We start from the raw sequence: 22,777 nt of genomic DNA on the forward strand, positions 1-22,777 counted from the left end.
ACGTTGAGCAGGAGGTGGTTCTCCTGGCACCAGTTCTCCAGGCGGGAGACCTCTCTCCTGTAAGCTGTCTCCTCATTGTGAGAGATTAGTCCCACAACAGCAGTGTCGTCAGCAAACTTGATGATGACGTTGGACTCTGACGTGGCCTCGCAGTCATGGGTGTACAGTGAGTACAGCAGAGGGCTGAGCACACAGCCTTGGGGGGATCCAGTGTTGAGGGTGAGGGAGGATGAGGTGAGGTGACCCACTCGTACCACCTGTGGTCTGCTGGTCAGGAAGCTGTGAACCCACCTGCACAGGGAGGGGCCCAGGCCCAGGTCCAGCAGCTTAGAGACCAGCCTGGAGGGAACTATGGTGTTGAATGCTGAGCTGTAATCTACAAACAGCACTCTCACATAGTTCCCCTTACCAGTGTCTATGTGTGAAAGGGTCTTGTGGAGGAGGAAGGATATGGCGTCATCTGTGGATCTGTCTGGCCGGTATGCAAACTGTAGTGGGTCGAGGGTGGTGGGCAGTGAGGAGGTGATGAATGTCTTGATGAGTCTCTCAAAACACTTCATCACCACAGAGGTGAGTGCTATGGGCCTGAAGTCATTGGGGCTGCTGGGGTGTGGTTTCTTTGGGACAGGGACTATGATGGACTTTTTAAAGCAGGTGGGAATCACACACAGTTTCAGTGAGAGGTTGAATATCACTGTAAACACAGGTGCCAGCTGGTCAGCGCAGGTCTTAAGGACACGTCCACTAATACCGTCTGGTCCAGCCGCTTTCCTGGTGTTTACATGTCTAAACGCCCTCCTCACGTCGCGCTCCGTCACAGTGAGTGTCTCCGCCCCTCCGGCCGGGAGCGCAGTGGGCTGTCGGCTTCCCGACTCAAAGCGCGCAAAGAAGATGTTGAGTTCATCAGCCAGAGAAGCGTCGGCACTCACCGGGTGTGTGTGTGGTGCTTTGTAGTCCGTGATGGTGCGTAGTCCCTGCCACAGTCCCCTGGGGTCAGACTGTTGTAGTTGCTGTTCCAGTCTGCGGCCGTAGCGATGTTTAGCCTCTTTCACCGCTCTGCGGACGTTGTATGATGCAACCTTGTAGTCCTCCATGTTCCCAGAGGCGAGGCCGGAGTTGTAGGCAACGGTGCGGGACCTCAGGGCGTCGCGGACAGATTTATCCACCTACGGCTTCTGGTTGGGAAAAGTCCTGATGGTCCTCCTAAGTGAAGTGTCTTCAACAACTTTCCCAATAAATCCCACAACAGTTTCCGTAAACTCCTCGATGTCTCCGCCCGCGCTGCTGCGAAACATGTCCCAGTCGGTTGAATCCAACGCACCCTGCAGAGCGGCCTCTGTTTGATCAGACCACCGTGTCACTTCTCTCACAGCAGGGGGTTCCTGCCTGAGCCGTTGTTTGTATTTCGGCATGAGAAGTACAGAGGTGTGGTCAGACTTCCCAAAAGGCGGAAGAGGCTTTGCTTTGTAGCCATCTTTGAATGGAGAATAGCAGTGGTCTAGGGTCCTCTCTCCTCTGGTGGGGCAGTCGATGTGTTGAATCAATTCCGGTATCAGCTTTTTCAAGTTTGCACTGTTAAAGTCCCCGGCTACGATGAGAGCCGCATCACGCTGGTTAGCCTGATAGGTGGAAATCGCCTCATGTAGCTCGGATAGTGCAGTGTTTGTGTCCGCCTGAGGTGGAATATAGACGGCGCTGAAGATGACCGAAGTGAACTCGCGGGGCAGGTAGTGGGGGCGGCATTTCAGGGTTAGGAGCTCCAGGTTAGGTGAACATGATTGTTTCAGAAGGACAACATTCCTACTGTCACACCAGTTGTTATTAATCATTAGGCACACACCTCCTCCTCTTGATTTTCCAGACTCACTCGTTCTGTCCGTGCGATGAACACTGAAGAACTCCGACGGCTGTACGGCGTGGTCCGGTATGAGGGGAGTCAGCCATGTCTCCGTGAGACAGATGATGTTGCAGTCCCTTATGTCCCTCTGAAACTGTATCCTGGCCCTGAGTTCGTCCAGCTTGTTATCCAGTGACTGGACATTAGCCAACAGGATGCTCGGCAGTGGCGTTTGGTGCGCTCTGCGCCTCAGCCTCTCTCTTACGCCGGCTCTTTTCCCTCGGGGCCTTGTCCGTGACCTGGTCCGTCCTTTGTTTGAGCTGGCCCACTGGAAACGCAGTATCTCCCGAGGCCAAGTCGGGTCGGGAGAAAAGGTGTCAGAATACAGCCAGAGTGCTGTATTCTGATATTAAAAAGAGTCTGTCTGTCATACGTGATATGACACAGAGCAGGCGGAATTATAAAGTCCAAAATTAGAGCTAAACCTAATATATACAAACAAAGCGTAGGAGCAGGTACGACGGCTGCTGACCTCACCAGCGCCATCTTGTCTGAGGCGCTAATGATGTTAATGATGTGCCCTCCCCTGGGACTCCAAATATTGCCAATTCGGCGCTGGGTTGGATACCTATTTCGAAAGCCCCAGATACCATACCATACCATCTTTATTTATAAAGCACTTTAAAACAACCACAGCTGACACAAAGTGCTGTACATTAAAACACAAATAAATAACAATTTAATAACTCTTTCAGGTTAAAAAAAAAAAAAAAAAAAAAAAAACAGTTTAAAACTAGATCCCGCTGGAGTTAAAAGCCAAGGAAAAAAGATGGGTTTTAAGACGAACTTTAAAAGTGGACAGTGAAGGGGCCGCTCTAACCTGCAAAGGCAAGTCATTCCATAACTTAGGACCAACAACAGAGAAAGCCCTGTCCCCTCTGAGCTTCCTTCTTGATCTTGGTACCTCCAAGAGCAGCTGGTCTGCTGACCTGAGAGACCGGCAAGGTATGTACGGGTGAAGAAGCTCAGAGAGGTAAGGCGGGGCAAGATTGTGCAAAGATTTAAAAACAAACATAAGAATCTTAAAATGAATCCTAAAATGTACAGGCAACCAGTGAAGTGAGGCCAGGACAGAGGTCATGTGCTCTCTCTTTTGAGTTCCCATCAAAAGTCGTGCAGCAGCATTTTGAACCAGCTGCAGACGTGAGAGTAGCGACTGACTGACTCCAAAATAAAGTGAATTACAGTAATCCAGTCGAGATAAAATAAAAGCATGGATCACTGTTTCAAAATGCTGCCTAGATAGAAATGCTTTTACTGATACCAATTGCTTCAAATGATAAAAACTGGACTTAACCACAGCTCTGATTTGGCTGTCCAATTTAAAATCACTGTCCACCTTAAAACCAAGATCAGTAATAATGGGTTTAAAATATACCTCCAAGGGTCCCAGGTCAACAGAGGAGGACTCACAGGAGCCACTGGGTCCAAACACCATTACCTCTGTTTTCTTTTCATTAAAATTTAAAAAGTTCAAGGCCAACCAAGCTTTAATATCACCTAGACATGCCAGGAGATGTTTTATGGAATGGATATCCTTCTTCTTCAAGGGCAAATAAATTTGGCAATCGTCAGCATAACAATGAAATGAGATTCCATGTTTTCTGAGGATAGAACCCAGAGGCAGTAAATACAGTGAGAAAAGCAGTGGGCCCAGAATTGAGCCCTGCGGTACACCACATGGCAGAGAAGCAGCAGATGATTCAGCATCAAGAATGCTCACAGAAAAAGTTCTCTCTGCCAGGTAAGAACTGAACCATTTAAGAACAGTGCCACCAATGCCTACTAAGTGGTGTAAACGAGATATTAAAATGCTGTGATCTACTGTATCAAAGGCAGCAGTTAGGTCAAGTAAAACCAGAACAACATGGTTCCCAGAATCACATGCAAGAAGGATGTCGTTAAAAACCCTTAATAAAGCAGATTCTGTGCTATGAAGGGTTTTAAAACCTGACTGAAAAACCTCCAGGGTGCTATTCTCATCTAAAAACTGTTTCAGCTGACAGTACACAATTTTTTCTAAAACCTTAGAAAGAAAAGGCAGCTTGGAAATAGGCCGATAATTAGCCAGCACAGCAGGATCAAGACCAGGTTTCTTAAGCAGTGGCTGGACTATTGCATGTTTAAAAATAGCAGGGACCACACCTGAGGACAGACTGCTATTTATAATGGTAAGAACAGGCTGCCCTATACTAGATAAAATTTCTTTAAAAAATCGTGGAGGGACAGGATCATGGGGGGAACCTGATGGCTTAATATGGCCGACCACATCCTCTAAAAGTGAGAGAGTCACAGACTCAAACTGAGTGTAAACAGCAGAGCAAGGGACTGAAACAGAGGGGTCAGAACCAGGAGCTGTGATAAGAGCCCTGGTACTAGCAACCTTTTCAATAAAAAAACGCAGAAAATTATTGCACGTATCAGGAGAAGCTTCCAAACAGGCATTCTGTGGAGCATTAAGCACAGAGTTAATAGTGTTAAACAAAAGACGTGGGTTATGGCTGTTGGAGGAAATAATTTTTGCAAAGTATTCCCTTTTTGCCTCTTTAACCGTGATAGGTGACAGCTTCTGGTCTACAATCTTTCAGATCCTATCTGAAAGATTGTAGACCAGAAGCTGCGCAGTTTATTACAGGACCAGAACATGTGAGTTAGATTTGCCGGGGCTATATGGCAACGAGCACAGGTTTCACTGACTGTAGGATAAATCCTTGCGAGTCTGGCCCTGCTGTAATGAATCCTATGGAGGACCTTGAACTGAATTAGTCCAAGTCGAGCGCATGATGTTGACCCATTTACTCTACGTAATGCGTGGTTCCAGGTCTCATCAGAGATGTGTATCCCAAGTTCTTCTGACCATTCTTCTCTGATCACATTGAGCTTTACTGCATTGAGTGATGAGATGCTATTATAGATTTTGGAGATGAGACCTTTACAATGTGTAGGGGTTTGTAAAATTATGTCGATTCCTCCCTTTGGGGGTAAGCTGGGAAAGCAAGGACTGATATTGCGAACAAAGTCTCGAATCTGGAGATATCGAAATAGGGAGGAGCGTTGTAAACTAAATTTAGAGGAGATAGCATCAAAAGTAGCAAAAGTACCCTCTATATAAAGGTCACTAAATTTACTTAAGCCTGCTTTCTGCCATTGGGCAAAGACAGAGTCTAACATGGATGGCAGGAAAACATGGTTATCACATATGGGACTATAGACAGAGAAGTTTGTCATGTTGAAGTGTTGTCTAAATTGTGACCATATTTTTAGGGTGGAGATTACAACTGGGCATGAAGAATGTTGCTTAGGGGAGAGAGGGAGCTTTGAGGTAACTAATGCAGGGAATGATGATGGCTTACATGCATTCAGTTCTAATTGGCACCAATCAGCATCTGGTTGTTGGAACAAACAGACTACCTTTTGTAGGTTTGCTGCCCAGTAGTAATACAACAAATTAGGTAGAGCCATGCCCCCCTCTTCCTTTTGTCTCTGAAGGAAACGCCTACTGATTCTGGGGTGTTTATTACTCCATATGGTAATACATTTCTAAGACAAACATAAGAGTGAATAGTATGCATTGCTTTTCATATATGCCCTGTATATTATCTTTGCCAATTTATAATAAAATTTTACTATTAAAATTTGCAGCAGCTTAAACTAACTATTAAAAGAGTTACAAACATGTACAGAGAGGTGATTAGTGTGACTGTCCTAGTTTGCAAGGTCTCATGACATAATGAAATCTATGTTGAAATTGACATATCTCACTTTGCAGGTCCTCTGCCAGATCCTCACATCATGGCCAGCAGGGAGAAGCTGACAGACACACGTCCACAAGCAGGGATATACAAGCTGCTGCATGGACTTGAAGGGATGAGGAGCTGATCCTCTCAATGAGACAGAGACTTGATCATTTCTATCATGTCATCTGCATGGATGTCTTCTTAAGTTGTAAACCCTGAGGAATTTAGTTTAATGTTGTAGTGCAATTGATATGCCTTTTGTAAATACATTTTCTTTGCCAATGCAACATGGACTTAAATTGCGTATGTACTTCACACAAACACATATATATTTTTTTTCAACAATCATTGCTCCATGTACAGTGTTTAATAGAATTATTAAATGTTTGCAAGAAACTGCCACAAATTATGTTGTATTTTATGTTTCCTCTGTTCTACCCGTGGAAACCACTTTAATCTCAGTGCTTTTATTTAGCTTGTATTTTGTATAATATCTTGAGCTAGCTGTTTGATTCATGGAGCTCATGTTGAAGCCAGGGAGCAGAACTGAACACATGAGTCAACAGTTCTTTACTCTGTTGCCTGTTTTACTTGTCAGCTGTTTCTAGAAGATTCAAATGATTCGTTCTCCTTTGATAGGAGAAAGTTTGGGAAAAAGCATCTTTTTTTTTATACGTGCTGTTTTGATTTGCTGTAGTATGTGTTTCTAATCTGATACAGAAAAAGATCCTGATGGCTTCAAAATAAAACAAGTGGCACAAAAAAGTGATGATTTCTGACACGAGAAATGCTTTTTTCCCCCAATATCACTCCTTTGTTTATGAAGTTTTTGTCATTATCAGGCTAGCAATTCAGATAAGATTGAATACATGTTCAATAGGAAATGCTACTTTAAAATAACTCTTATTTTATGTCAGGGACAGTAAAATAGTGAAAAGAATCGGTATTTGTGCTTAATCTGTAATAAATTCAAAAATTTCACTTTCAGAAATAATTCTAGATATCTAAAAATATATATATACAAATGCAAACAGGGTGGCTGTAGCTCAGGTGGCTGAGCAGGTCACCTACTGATCAGAAGGTCAGCGGTTTGATTCCCGACTCCTCCGGGCTGCATGTCAAAGAATCTATTGGCAAGATACTGAACCCCGAGTTGCTCTCTGACACAAGCATTGGAATATGAATGTGTTTGAATGCTAAACAATAAAAGCACTTAGAAGTGAATGGGTAAATGTGAACGTGTTGTATGAGTGCTCACACAGAGTAGAAAAGCACTATATAAGAAGCAGTCCATTTACCAAATAGTTATGCTTTACACGTACCTGCAAAAATCAAGTTAATTCTACTTAAGAAAAATCATGAAATACATTTAACAAAATGAAGTAATTTATACAAATTTTTTGTTTAAACTACATAATGAAGTTGCTTTTACTTGCAAATTTCATTTACTACATTGAAAAAGTTGTGATTTATTCAAAGTTTAGTTTTGCTTAATCTACTTAACAAAATTAAGTTCACTTTACTTGGATTTTATATTTCATGTAAAGAAATAAGTAAGTACTTTGAACACAGAAAAGTCTTGCTTGATCAACATAAATAAATTATGCAAATAGTTGCCTTAATTTTATTATGTAGATAGGGCAGGATATTTTTATCAGTGTGGAAATTCTCAGTTACCTCTGAAAGTGTCTAACAGTCAGTGATGGGCCGCCATGTTGGAAACTGCTGAGATTCTATACAATCTGCACCAGTAGTAAAATTAAAGCACATAAACTCATTTGATGAACCAATGTTTTTTTATTTGTTTTTTATTAATGGATTTATTGTGTTTCAAACATGAAAATTACATGTACGAATCTCCTGTACTTGAATTGAGGGTTTGCTGGAAAAATCTTTATAAGCACAATTTTCTACCCACTTCTGTGTACTTGGAGGGGCTGAAACGTTTAAAAAATCATAGTATGAAGTAAAATGTTGACATGTGATTAAAAACCAACATCCAACCATTTCATAACTGCAAGACTCAAGTTCTTTAGACAAGGGCAATAATATGCTCAGTATTATTTGATGTGTAGATCTGTCACTTCAGTAACGTATATGAACAAAGAGTTATGCACCTTTAGAAACATGAGGCTTTTTCAGTAAAACAATATTATGCTGCCTGTGTCTTCTGCATACACCAGAAACTGAACATGCAGCAGGAATTACAGCTGCATGGCTTTAGTTAGCCAGGTCATTGAAATGAAAGAATAAATAAAACGGATAAATATGAAATAAATGGCTTCAGTTTGCTATAAAATGAGTAGCTGTGTGCGTGTTGATGGCTGTGGGACCTGATTCCCTTCCAGTGCTGCATGTGTGTCAGTGTGGTGGTGCACAGCCGTGTGCTTTAACTGAGAACATCAAACAGACACACATAAATTATATACTTAAAAAAACTAAAACATATCAGGAAATTACATGTTTCTGCTGTCACCGATCATTAAAATGCTCTCATATCTCAGTAAGAACAAAAAACAAAACAATCCACATTGAGCACCAACGTCCGTCTGCAGGTTTGCGTTCATGTCCAAAGCTGCAGTTCCTCTAATGTCCACTTGAGGCACACAGTCACATGTTAAATTGTCCTTCAGAAATAAACTAATTATTATTGTTGGAACAGTTTTTGCAAGTCATGTTTATTTCTAAAGCACATTTAAAAACATCAGATGACCAAAGTGCTGTACATTTAAAATAAATAAAATAACATAAAACATAAGATAAGAAGACAGTTAAGACAGGAAACATAAAATAATAAAACATAAGTAAAAGAAAACGGCATCAATAATGTATCCAGGACTAAAGACTCATTTTGATTTAAAAGCCAAAGAATAAAAACGGGTTTTAAAAGTATCAGCTGTTGGAGAGGTCCGGATATGAAGGGGCAATTTGTTTCAGAGATTCAGAGCAACAACTGCAGGATTAGACGCAGTCACACTGGTGTCACTGAAATGTGAGACAAAAACACTTACAGCCTTCAGTATTGAGCACACAGTGGTGGTACTGCAGAGACCACTCCTGGGCAGAGATGGGAACCATGCGGTTGCTGCTGTTCAGTATTCGTGAGGAACCTAATCATGTCAAATATGATCCAGAACAGAGAAGACCTGGCAAACTTGTAGAACCTCCTCTTTCACCTCCTTTGTTTCACATTTCCAAGCCTTTGGAGTCCTAAAGAAGAGAAACACAACAATGGTTACTGTACTGTTTGTACAAACACAGCATCAGAGCCACCTTTAGTCTGCATTTGAGCCAAGAGCAAAGAAACAATAAGACTAACGATTAAATACTTTGAAACATCTGAGACAGACCACATCGACTTATGTTTGACTTTTTAAGCTCAAGGAAAAACAGCACAAACAGAACCACCTTAATCCTGCAGAGGAGCTGCTTCTGCTTCTGCTTCTTCTGCTTCTGCTTCTTCTTCTTCTTCTGCTTCTTCTTCTTCTTCTTCTGCTTCTTCTTCTTCATTATTTTCTTGTTGTTCTAAAGTTCAGGTAAAAAAAACAGAAGATATTTAATAATCCTCAATTAGCATTGCTTTCTGTACCCTGGGTGTTCTGAAGCTGTAGAGAAACAAAACATCAGGGTTCCCACTGGTCTGTGAAATCTAATGTTCAATTTTTTTTTTACTTCAAAACAAGTATTTTCCTATTTTTTTAAGTGGCTGTGATTTAAAAAGAAAAGTCCAAAGTTTTTAAATGAAAGCTTCTCAGCTTCTCATTTCTTTGGTGGGCTGTCAGCCAGCCTGCAGCTCACAGGGTCTAGATGGTAGACTTCACACCTGTACACCTCCCTGCACTGCTACCTGCTGTCCAACCACACCATCCTCTTCTTTGGTGTTAGTGGGGAGGAGGCCAGATGTGACAGACCAACTCTGGGAGTGTCTGAGACCCTCTGAGACATGCTGAATGTTGCAGCTTTCTTATTGTGCATGCTCTCCATTCCAGCCTTTCACTGTTGTGTAATTGTGACACAGTTACTGTGTACTTGGTAAAATAAAGAGTTCACAGTGAGAAACGACCTTTATTGTTGTTTCGGAGGTTTGGATTCTCTTGCAGCAGGTTTGTGAGCATGTATGAGCAGCTCTGTGGATCTACTGTAGAACGATGATGGGTATGATCGATAAACACGGACCTCCTTCACGGTAAACTGAAACTCGCTGGACATCTGACCCAGTCATCAAACTCGGACTTTAATGACAAACCAGAGCAGAAGCTGACGACTTGTGAACAGTCACCGCGACCTTAAATATATAACTCGTCCTCACACATTCACAGCTTATTTCCATCAGATCCAAATAATTTGTTGAGGCTGAGCTGCCTCGATCGGCCTCTCTGCCTCAGTGAGTTATGGTATTTGACAAAAGATGGCTGTGACTCGACTAATTTATCTAAGAAGGACACAGAAATCTGAAGATTTGCTGCAGGTGCTGCTCCTTGAAGCACAATACCCCACCCCTCCACCTGCAGCCCAGCCACAAACCACACCCACTGCCATTGCTCCCTAACAGGTTAATTTAAGCTGCCTGACTCTGAATTGCTGTGGATGTAAGAGTCTCTGTCTCAGCCCTGTGATAGTGGCCTGTCCAGGGTTTACTCTGCCTCTCCCTAAGCTCGTGTGATTTGGCTGCTGGTGACCCTGAAGAAGACCACCAGAAAGATGTCAAACCATAAACTTCAGCCTCTGTAAGTCATAGCTCATAGTTAGATTACAAAGGACTTTAAAACATCTGAATTTGGTTTATCAGTGCTAGCACCACCTCTCTCCCCAAGATTTTGGAGTGGAACTTCATTTTCATCTTCATTTCCATCTGGGGGTCCTGAAGCAAAAGCAGAGAATAAAAAAGGTTTATCACTAACTCATAGTTCATCACCACATGTAAAGGTTTGTATAACTCAGGCAGACACGATACCGTCATTGTGTCGGTTTTCATTTCCACTTCTGCAAACTAAACAAGAGGAAACAAAAAAGGCTGAAAAAACTGTTTTCCAAAGAAAACTGGAGACATAAACGATTTACACACGAGATTCAAAGACATCCTAATTATCAAATACCACGCTCTCATAACACAACAGCAATGAATATGTTGAGTTTTTTAAGCTTGAGTTAGAGATCATCCAGACTTTCTCAGAGGAAACAGTTTTGTAAAGATGTAAGGTCAACTCAGGAGGAGTGTTGAACTGTCTCCTCATCACTAATTAGATTCTTCACGTTAGTCTCGTCCTGTATAACCTCTCACACTCTTTTCTGGACTTTTCCTTCTGCATGCTGAAACTAACCATGGCCTCCAGTAAAGCTCTGAGAGGGTCACAGGTTTACTGTGAGCCACATGTCCGTCTGAGAGCTGCAAACAGGTGAAAATTCAATAATAAGAGGACGCTGACCAAACCCTGACCCTAGATGGATCACTACACATCCAACACTGCAGACTGAAGCCCAGTGATGCCCTCTGAGCAGCAGAGCACTACTCACAACAGCGTCTCGGAGAAACTGACAAATTTGTGAATAATCTAAAACACAAAAGCAAAGTTTTAGAGAACACAATAAAGGAAAAGTAAGCAACACAAACACTGAACCAGTAGTAGACTCTGATCACTCACTGAGCTCTGAAACCGGCAGACTGCAGACACCTGAGTCCAGCCTGGCTGATATTAGCTGTTAGCTCATTTATCTGTATTAGCATTTATAACAGTGAATAAATGATGATTGTAATAAGAACTCATAAAGAGCTGCAGCTGAATACTGTTAGGGAAGTCTTTTTCTGTTTCATGTGCTTGAAGGAAGAAAAATATTGGCTAATCTCCAAATATCTGTACGGGTCTAATCAGCCGGGTTCTACATGAAAAACATGAAATTCAGAAATGGACAGCAGCACTTGGTCCACTGCCACACCATGTATACTTCTTTACCTGAAACAAAGGTGTGTGAAACTTCTGCCTCTCAGGAGATGAAGTATATTTGTGGTTAGCTTTTTGGGGGTTTGTTCTGCCACATTGTTACAGGCAGAAGGTCCATCCATAATCATAATCAGTGAATTTACACTTCGGTTGGCTTCATTTCTAATTTACTGTCTTTGTTCAGCAGATGTTAACCTCGGCTGTGACTCAATACTGACTCAGGACAGGACTTCCACATACACACTGCTCATATCACATATTAATCATATTGTGTTGCATCAGCAGTATGAGAAAATGAGAGCCATCACTTACATTTACAGATCACACAAAGAAGGATGCTGGCAATCAACACAATGATGGCAACAATACCTATGATGAGACCTTTAAAAATAATAGAAAGAGGTGTAGTGTTAGTTTTAAAGAAGACTGAGTCTTCTATAAATCTGAAATTTACTGCTGAAAATGAACAAAGTTAATAAAGAAACATTCAGATTGCAGCTCTCAGCGTTTCCTACATCTGTTACTGTCAGTGAGCCTGGATCAGTACATAAACTGGTATAAGAACAGGTCTGATATGAAGATTGTATTATTCAGTACAAAAATGAATATTCTTAAAATCAATAATTAATAACAATAAACTAAAAGTTTCTGCAAAATGTCTAATGTGCCACATGGTTCCACTCTGTGACCTGAACCTCTGACTACAGATTACCTGTGAGACGCTGTGATATACCTGTAGACGAAGTCTCAGCAGGTGTGACGTCCTTAGGTGCCTCCTGAGTTTCACCTGAAGTCGGATTGAAAATTCTGCATGTGATCCTTTTTAATCCGCTGATGTTGGCTGTGCTGAAGAGGTTGAAGGTTCCATTTTCTGTACTGCTAACTGCCCTTACTTCCTGTGGTTCCAGCGTGGTTTCCTGTCCCTCACTGTCTGTGGAGACCCATGTGACTTCAGGTTTCGGATAACCCCCCTTCGTGCTGCAGGTTGCTGAGGTCTGGTTTAGCTCGATGTTTGGTTTCTGGAAAGGAGCTGGAAGTAAGTCAAAATTAGTTTAGTAGGATTTTTAGACTGTGATGAAATTAGTCATAATTGAGAGCTTGAAAAAAAAGCAGCTGGACTTCTTTAGTTTTTTCAAGTCTTCTTCAGTTCTTGAACAACTGGCAGAGTCCCAAGTAATGAACCCCCAGTGGGGCTGAGGGTCATTTTGTTTCTAGAGCCTGGTTCATGTGATGACTCCAGCATGTCCTGCAGTCCACACAACAATATAATTTGTTCCCAAATGAGCGGCCATACATGTGGCTTCACGTGTCATGGCAGCGTGTCATGTGGCTGCAGCTCAGGACGTAGAGCAGGTCACCAACTAATCGACACAATGGTACTCTGCTGCGTACTGTAAATGTTGCATATAAAGCTCTGAGTGCTGATGTGAAGCAGAAATGTGTTTATATAAAAATCAGATTATTTTGTTAATGTTTAATTTTTTCCTGTTGCTTCTAATACTAATATTTATATTTCTTTGGAATTTGCTGTTGAAAACCAAAGTCACCATTCACCCACCCTTTCATGTACAACTGCTTGAGGTCTCTTAAAATTAAAATTGAATTGTATTGAATTGAATATCTCAAAGATCAAGTCAAGATCACACAGGCTCAAAAGGCTTAAAAACTGAAAGGCCAGCCTGCAGCTCACAAAACATCGAACCATCCAATCCAACACATCACAGTTCAGAGGGCAGCGACTCTCAGCCTGTCACAGGAAAGACTGAGAAAAAGACACTTCATGTTTTAAATTTCTGCTAAATTTGATTTGAACATAAACGTAATGCAGCAAGGCTTCAACACATCCAGACATAATTGGCTCAGCCCCCCCCACATCACCCTGAGACCACGTCTAGCATCAGACATGTGTCTGATTTCTGTCCAGAAAATTTATGAGCTGAATTGATGACAAAGGGCAGAGTCCGCAGAGTCCAACAGCTTCTAAGAGCCGTTCTGATTTACTGCTGGCAAAGCAGACCAAGATTTATTAGATTTATTAGCTTTTAGTTGTTGTGTTTTTTTAGTACATACCTTTATTTTACAAGTACTTACACTATTCTTTCTAGAGTGGTGCAAAGCAACCCACGCAAACTGGAGAGCTGGGACTTGAATATACTAATCTAATACTTTACTTCAGCTGATTGTGCTAAAGAATAACACTTAATGTAAAAAACCACATACAAGCGATTTTCCAGGTGCACCTGGTGTCGACTGAACTGCCCCTTTAAATGTAAGAGATCTGAACCCAGCTAATGGTATCAAAGCTCACATGTGACATACAGTGTGTTCAAGTTTAGGTGAACATGTTACTTTTAAGTGAAAAGTTTTTAATTTGCAGAGTAATAAACAGAGTTTACAGACCTGCCACGTACAGAGTCTTCTGGCAGAGACTTTTTTGGAGTCGCCTTGCATTAAAAAAACTTCAAGGGAGGTGCGATCGTGGCCCAGCGTCAGGTTTTTAATGATGAGAGAGAAATTTCCTTTGTCCAACTGATTAAGAAAGATTTCAGTCCTGTTCTTAAATGGCTTGCTTTGATAAAGAAAATCTTCTGTTCCCTTCACATAAGCATGTGCAACAACAGAGTCATTGCTGCTGTCTGTGCCCTGCCAGTAGATGTAGGTTTTCTCAGGAACAAACTCCTCAGTGAGTCTGTGCTTGCACGGCCAAAGGACCGACTCTCCAATGGATCCATTGGTGCTTTCTGATGAAACCAGCAGCAGCAAAAGTGCATTAAGAACTGCGAGGAAGACAGAAGAAAAAAAATGTAATCCACATGACGAAACTCAGCTGAGTCATCAAAAACAGACAGGTCAAAGGTCAGAGGAAACAAAATGATTCCAAACTGTCCCAATTAGGCCAAAGCAGAGTGTAGAAGCTGTTTGATGTTCACTGTTAACATGATGAAAGTAACCAAGGACAGTTACTCAAGTACTATAATAACTACTGTATATAAGCGTATATTCCTTTTGCAGTATTATTTTTAAGCATTACACAGTTTTAATCTTTTGTTGTTTGTTCCAAATGTTTCAAAACATGTTGCAGGAAATCAAATCGAAGTAACAGATACTTCTTAAAATTTCTGAAATCAATGATTCTGTTCTGATCACTATTACAAACCATAATCCGTTACTTAATTACATTATCAATAAAACTACCCATTATACAAATGATGCTATTCTGAAAAAGAACATTTTAGGATAACGAGAACTGTCAATCATCGTCTTTAAAGCTCTTAATGTGGGTCTTAATTGCAGTTTTAATGATTAATGAAAATAAACTGTTAGTTGCAAATAAAAGAACATTATTTAAGCCTTATTAAAATGCAGGAAGGATTAATCAAACACACGGGCACAAAAACTAAAATCAGATGAGTGATGATCACACTTACAGATGAAGACGAGGAGCAGAAACGGTTCCATCACCGTCTGCAAGAAGAACAAAAAGTGAGCCCCAGACCCCCCCACAAAGACATAAATTTTAAGACATTCAATAATTTAAAAAATTAAAATAAATGAACAATAACAGTGTTAAAGGTGACATGATGGCTGCATGTGTTGGTGTATGTGTGCGCAAACTGGAGAGTTATTAAGATTGAGGGGACAGATGTGACAGGAGCACTCAGCTGCTTGTCAGCAGTGCTCATCCAGCCCACCCCCACCCCCACGCACTGTAACAGCCATGTCCAGCCATCTACCCTCCTCCCCCCACTGCTGCTCAGACACCTCACCCCCAGACCATCAACACAGATAATGTAGATTCCCTGGAACACCCATCATCACTCCACCCTTGCCACCTCTGAAGCACATCTTTAACCTGAGACTGCACCTGGGGAGGGTCCCTTCACTTTGGAAAGCATCATGCCTGGTTCCTGTGCCAAAGAAAGTGTGCCCCAGCTTACTTAATGACTTTAGGCCGATTGCTCTAACATCACATATCACACAGATCGTGGAACTTCACCTCTTACATCTACTCAGACCCCAGGTTAAACATGCACTGGACCCCCTGCAGTTTGCCTGTCAGGAGAAGGTGGGTGTGGAGGATGCCATCCTCTACCTTCTCCACCGGACCTATTCTTTCCTTGACAAGGGGAGTGGCACTGTGAGGACTTTGTTTTTTGATTTCTTGAGTGCCTTCAATACCATACAATACCATGGTATTGAGAGACATGCTGAGCAGGATGCAGGTTAACCGAAACCTGGTGACCTGGGTTATTGATTACCTCAATGGCAGACCACAGTATGTGAGGCTGAGGGACTGCACATCTGAGACAGTGATCAGCAGGACTGGTGCACCACAGCGGGCTGTCCTCTCCCCTTTCTTGTTCACACTGTACACATCTGACTTCAGTCCAACTCTGAGACGTGTCGTATGCAGAAATTCTCAGATGTCCATCGTCGGGTATGTCAGGAGTGGACAAAAGTGGACAGAGAGAAGGACAAACTGCTCCCGCTCATGGACAATGACAGTCACCATTACACAGCAGCATAATGAACCAGAGGAGTGTGTTGAGTGGAAGGCTGCTCTCACAGAGCTGCTCAACAGACTCAAGAAATCCTTCGTTCCAAGAGCACCAGACTCTAATGCTTCACTAGCTAACATACATCATAACAGCATCATATATGTTCATGTTTGTCACCCCATAAATCAGACACTTTAAACTTTACAGATGTATATGCACTGCACTGTTTGCACATCTGCATCTGCACATTTATATATGTATATTGTCTCATTCATATCCCTGTGTTCTTTGTTTTGTTTCCTTGTCTTAAGCACTAAGCCCTGAACAGCTTAGTATAGTTTGTGTATAGTATATATATAGTATAGTTTGTATAGTTAGTATAGGCTGTTAGTCTGTATTGTTAGTATTGTTTGTTTAATCTTTAATTTTTATTTAATTTCTAATATATCTATCTATCATGATAATACAGTAAGGTGGCTCGGTTTTGAAAATACAGCCTTTGCTGTAAACAAAAATGCGTCTGAAAAGAATATCGAATTTAATTGGACCGCTGGATCACGTGTGTAGCTGTACTGTAAATTTTAATGGTACAGTTGCATTATGGGATATTGATCAGCTGGAGGCAAATGTTCAGGCTACAGAGTGGGACCAACAAGGACTTTAACTGGGTAAGTACTTTTTAAATATTTAACATTTTTACTGCAGTTTTTTGTCCACTAATGGACAAAAAACTATTTTATGTGATTATATTGAGCTACTCTCTCTTCTATTACAGTCTTCTAGCTAGCGGTTGATCACCAGGTGCTGTGCCTTACAGAGGCTGCTCTCCCATCTCACTGTACATCCTGTATAATGACAATAAAGTCATTCTATTCTGTGCTTCCCGCTCTGTCTCTCTGTATCTGTCCATTTCTAACAGGAGGACAGCTACAATGAGGGAAGGTCAGAGAAAGAGTGTCTGTCCACCAAATCTGTCCTCCTCATCCTGTCTGTCTTTAACTGACCTAAATGCATTTTAACCTGCTGTATATTTCATGTGTTAAATAAAACATTTTTCTTTCTTTATCTTCTAGCAGCCCTTTGATGATTTCAGGAGGCGTTCAGGACTAAGCCCCACTCAGCACTCATTCATGTTGGTTTGTTTTGGCTGTTCACTAAGTTTTAAACTAGCTCAAATGTTAAAGATGTTACTGTTAGGGTTCGTATAAAGTGATCAAAAATATGTAACTTCAGTATTTCACAGTGCCGGATTCCTTCCTTCAAAAGGGAAAAAGGACAAAGACATTTAGAGTTTGGACTCTGGAGGTTTTACATTAAAAATTTAATTTTATGCCTTTGTTTGACAGGCAGTTTGTTTGGAAATGTTGACCCTTTAGCACTTTTATTTCAAAGGTTATTTAACTTGTTGTATGCAATGTAATATTACCATGGGGTTATGCATTAAAAAATGTATCAGTTCATAATGTTTTTAGATCATTTTTTGTCAGAGTAATTTTACACTCTGGTTGCAAAACTTTTTGACTTGTATGTAAAAAGTAAATGTTGGTGTTGCAAAGCACGTCATATTTTGTTATGCTTCAGTTTGTCAGTTTTAAATTGACAAGGAAAGTAATTTTAAAATATATTGTTTTTTTAATTTGCTTGAAATTAGAAATATTACTAACATTTATTGAGAGTTTGGAAAATTAAACTGCAAGTTGTCATTTTAACTTTTAACAGTCAAAGTATGCAGAGTTCAGTTACTGTTGAAATTACAGTTTAGGGGTGCCTGTTAAACTACTGTAAAATAAAATCATTTTTTTCTGTAATTCTATCACAGGATTACTGTAATTTTATTACATTAAAAATGTAATGACATTACAATAACCCTGTAATATAATTACTGTAAAATTGTAATATAATTACTGTAAAACTGTAATAGAATAAGGTTACTGTAAAGATTACAGTAACTGGCCGCCAACCCTGCTGCCAGTAATTTACTGTATATTCTACAGTCACTTTTTTCACAGTGATCAGCCCAGCGACACTGCTCCAGGATCAGTGGGACACTCAAACTGCTCCACCACCACAACAGGAAATGTTAATAAAATATAATCGATTTTTTAAAGTGTAATTGTTCCTGTCTGCTTTTGTAAAGTTATGGATGCAGACTTTATTATATTTATTTATTTTATTTTGTGTGCCAAAAATACACAAAACACAGAACTGACTGACAGCACTGCGGCTCATGTTTTTATTAGAAAGACTTCCCGTATTAGAACAGAATAGCTTTATTGTCATTATACTTTACATATAATGAAATTGCAGGTGCAAATAAAAGTATAAGATAAATTCGGCATTAATAAAACACTTTGTATCTATTTAAGTGATTCGCACAGCTAATGTATTTATATAATGAATGAAGTGATGTTCCAGCCCTGATAATCGCAGCGCCCTCAGTGTTAGTGTCCGTGCTGGGATGGAGCCCAGCCTGAATCACTGATTTTCTCTGGATTTGCTGAATGATTGACACTCAAACAAGAAGTGAAAATAACGTGTTTTCAGCGTTTAGCTGCATCTCTCCTCACCGTGTTCTGGGCGGACTGGCAGGTGTAACGCAGAGGGCAAAGATGGAGGCACGGACTGCCTGTGGCCTTTTGTGCCGGTGCGCACCTACAAACAACCGTCACATCACTGCAGCCTGCGCGCCTTCAAGTGGCTGAGCTCAGAGAACACCTGCTGAACACCTGCAGAGAACTTTCTGGGCGTTAAAGACTTCGAGACGCCCAAAGACTGAAATCAGGATGCTCAGTATAGAGTCCAGAGGAGGTCTCATCAGCTGCTGCAGTAACACATTTATCAGGACAGAAAGCTCTGAATCAAATTTGCTGCGGAGCAAAGATGATTCTTGCAGCTGAAACACGCGTAAAAGTTCAATTTTCTAATGAATAAACACTTGAAACTAATCCTACAAATCATTTCTGGGCGCCCTCAGAAAGCGCTAATATTTCCTCTGAGTTTGAACCCGAGTGGAAGAGACATCAGCGGGAAAGCGTCTGCAGCCTCCCTCTGCTACGAAAGCGGGCTGAGCTTACCTGATCAGAGCTCTGGTACTCCGCTCGGCGACTGTCCGGGTGAAGAAAGTCCAGCTTGCGGGTCCTTCTTGTTCTGAAATGGGTCTCAGAGCAGCAGCGGCGGCGCGGCGGCGGGGCTGACGGTGACGGAAGGAGACGCTGTGGGAGTTTCACCGGCTCGATCTTCCGGGAACGCTGCGCAGAGACTTGGTTTCTCCAAAGCTCCAAACGCGCTTCCTGAGTTTCCTGCCTGATTTATGAAAACTGATCAAACCGGTTTAATGTTCTCAGGAGTCTGCTGAAACTCACCTGTCACACCTTTGGATTAAAGAGTGTATAAGAGATAGAGATTTGGAAGGAGGTCAGCTGACACAGAGAAAGGTCACAGAGACGCAGTCCAGCCTCTGGATCCTCCTTTCAGAGAGTTTCTCCCACATCAGTTTTCACCCTTTGTCTTCAGTCACACTTAAACACTACGTCTTAAATACCGAGGTTCAGGATCAGTTGTCGAAAATGTGTTATTGTAATTAATATTGTAAAATTAATGTGTGCGGCTGAGCATTTTGTGCCACTGACTTTGAGGCTCTTTAACGGCGCGCTCAGCGCATAAACAGCTACTTCCGCCCTCTGCCCCTCAGAGTGTAACATTAAAATAAGAATTAATCAGCTTTCATTTTATTATTGAAATAAACCCGTTTGTACCTGAATTGGCTGAACCCTTTCTTTAGGTTTTAAATCATTTCATGTTCAAATAAAGCAGAGACGCTGTCACTCTCTTTCAGCAGCGGCTGCAACAAGAACCCTGCAGACATGCTTCTATGGCACAAACGTCATCACAGCAGCCCCTGCAGAGATGACACAGACTCCAGCAAATGTATGCAGATCATAACACACACTGTAAAACCCGATGAGGAATTTGAGGAAACCGATTGCCTTGAATCGTTTAAGTGCATTAACTCAAACATTTAAAGTATGAAAAAATGAGTCATCATGAGTAAAAGTAACAGATATTTTGTGTTAAAGCAGCTTGGATGAATAAAGCTAAATCTACCAATTCTACTTAGTTTACCAAACTTCAAAGTATCAAGTATTCTACTCTCATATTCAGCATTTTTCTGAACCTTTTATAAATGTGGTAATAAAATTCACTAACGTAAATATATCTTTTTTGTACAAATATTACCACTTAAGTTGAATTTTCTGTTTTATTCCACAAAAGTAAATTATTAAACTTTGCAGAGGTTCCTCAGATCATTTGAGGAAACCGACTGCCTGAAACCTTTTATGTTGTATCAACACAATATGACACACACAACTTAAACCAACAAATTCAATATTTAATTGTTAAATGCTGAACACTCACAGCTGCATTAATGACATTTTAATTTTCAAACATTTTGTGGTTCTCAAGAATATGTTTACTCTCCACTTAGTATTGTGTAATTATTATTTTTGAGAAGGAAAAAAAAGCACACCAGAGGACTCACATTAGAATCAGTTTCAGATTTAAGTCAATCAAATTGAAATCAAAAATTAAACAATGTGTCTATTCAAATGAAATACACACAATGCACAAAAACCATCGTTTCCCATACAGTTTATTCTATCAAATATCATGGACGCAGGATCAGACTTTTCAGTGTGCCAGTTCCACAGGAACCACACCTTCTACAGGTGACGCAGGACAGCAGGTGGAAATCCTGTGAATGGAAATAAAGAGAACACACACACACACACACAATTTTACCGCTCTGCATGATGTGTACCTATCAGAACTACTGACAAATGAAAACAGTAAAGTTTGTCAAAGTCTGGCAGTAAACTTTTTTTTTAGAGGTCTGATTGACACGTTCAGTGCCTGAAATTGCCACGTCCAGCTCAGCCTACAGAGTCAACATTAACTTAATGTCTACAGGTTAACATTTTCATGGTCCGTCTCCCTTTAAGTGAGCGACAGCGGGCAGGAGCGGTGAAGCAGAGTTCTTGTTTCGTCAAGTTTTTAAAATCTACCAGTTTGCTTAATTTTAGCCGACTGAGACCAACAAAGCACATGGCGTGGTGTTAGCTAGCACTCAACAAGCTGGTTAGAACTTTAACATAATCTGCATACATCTCAAACTGACCTCATTCAGTGCAACTTTACTTACGATCAACTGCAGTGTGACTGTAAAGTAACGTTACGCTTTGAAAATAATCTACACTAACGAATTGGGCCACTTGCAAGCTAATGCTAATGCTAACTCGCCAAATTGCGGAGCTCCACAATCTGACATTTTCAGCTTGAGTCCGTTCTTGGAAAGGTTTTAATAGCACTGAGAAACTGATCATGAGCATTCCAGAAAAGATACTCATTTATCATAATAATTGATGGGAATGAGTGGCTCATTGTATATAGTGTTATTTCATTGTATATAGTGTTATTATTATTAGTAGTATTAAGGTTAATATTGTTTGTTGATTTTATATATATTCTTTTCTTAATAGTGTGAATTATTATATCTTTATTTATTTATAATAACTGCGGCTGCTGTTACACCCAAATTTCCCCTCTGTGGGACAATAAAGGCTGTTTCTCTTCTTCTTCTTCTTCTTCTTCTCAACTTTTTTCGGCAGATTAAGTTAAATGAACTTACTTCTTTTATTAAGATATACTGTTCGGTTTTACAGTGCATCAAGGAGTTTGATCCATTCCACATTTTTCCAGCATTTATTCCCAAATGCTGGAAAAATGTGGAATGATCAAACTCTTTGTGTTAAAACATAGTAGAGGCGCCACAGTGTGAGGTGATGTTTGCTGTGTGTCTGTCTGGTCATATCTCTTTGCTGCTCAATGATCAGCATCAGTTGGTTGTGACAGCAGTTTATTATCTGCACGAAATACCACAGCAATTCAGTTGTTGTGGATAGAGATCGTGAGCATGAGCTGGAAAACAGCACCACCATTAGCTGCTAGCTCAGTTGAACGCATGGATATAAAATCATGGCAGATACAAAAAACTAACAATATCTAGCAGCAAAACATGGTGGAAACAAAACAAGGAGCATAGTACACAACATAAAATAGTTAGCTTTTAGCTCTCAAGTACTCTGGGATGACTCAAATATTATATTTTGTCCACACACATTCGCAGCCATGTTATCTCGTCTCGAGCAGTTCTGTGCAGTGAGGCCGATCCACAATTCCCACGACTGCTATACAGTGCAGATACGACTGAGCACAGTACTGTAAATGATGTATACATTATCTGGTTTTGGATCTTTCTTCTGTTTGCATGCAATAATCCCTGAGCATGACACACCATCAGGATCAGCTTCATGAGTCTCTGCTCCCCCACTCAGGCTCAGAGGGTCTGAGGTTTGACAGGGATGGAAATAAAAACTTCCCTCAGACGTTAAACCTAAAGTAACGATCTAGCTGTGGTTTGTAGTAATGTGTATGTGTGTGTGTGTGTGTGTGTGCGCCTCTGTCATGGAACGTACTCAGTAATGAGGGCAAGAAGCTGCAACCACCCCCCTCAGGATCCCGAGGCAAACAGGGAAGGACCCAGGAGACCCGGGCCATCCACGGCCCACCAGGAGCCCAGAAGACCCGAGGCCACACATGAACACACTCGTGTGTATGTGTGTTTGCATGTGTATAGACATGTGAATA

General features: G+C 41.0%; 1 pseudogene; it reads right to left on the minus strand.

Annotated features, from left to right (window-relative positions):
* The window catches only part of LOC115800601 (CD276 antigen-like), a 37,310-nt pseudogene extending 17,373 nt beyond the window's left edge, over positions 1–19,937 (minus strand).
* Between the last annotated feature and the right edge of the window lie 2,840 nt (positions 19,938–22,777).

Source organism: Archocentrus centrarchus, chromosome 21 (assembly GCF_007364275.1).
Source record: "Archocentrus centrarchus isolate MPI-CPG fArcCen1 chromosome 21, fArcCen1, whole genome shotgun sequence".
NCBI classification, from domain to species: Eukaryota; Metazoa; Chordata; class Actinopteri; order Cichliformes; family Cichlidae; genus Archocentrus; species Archocentrus centrarchus.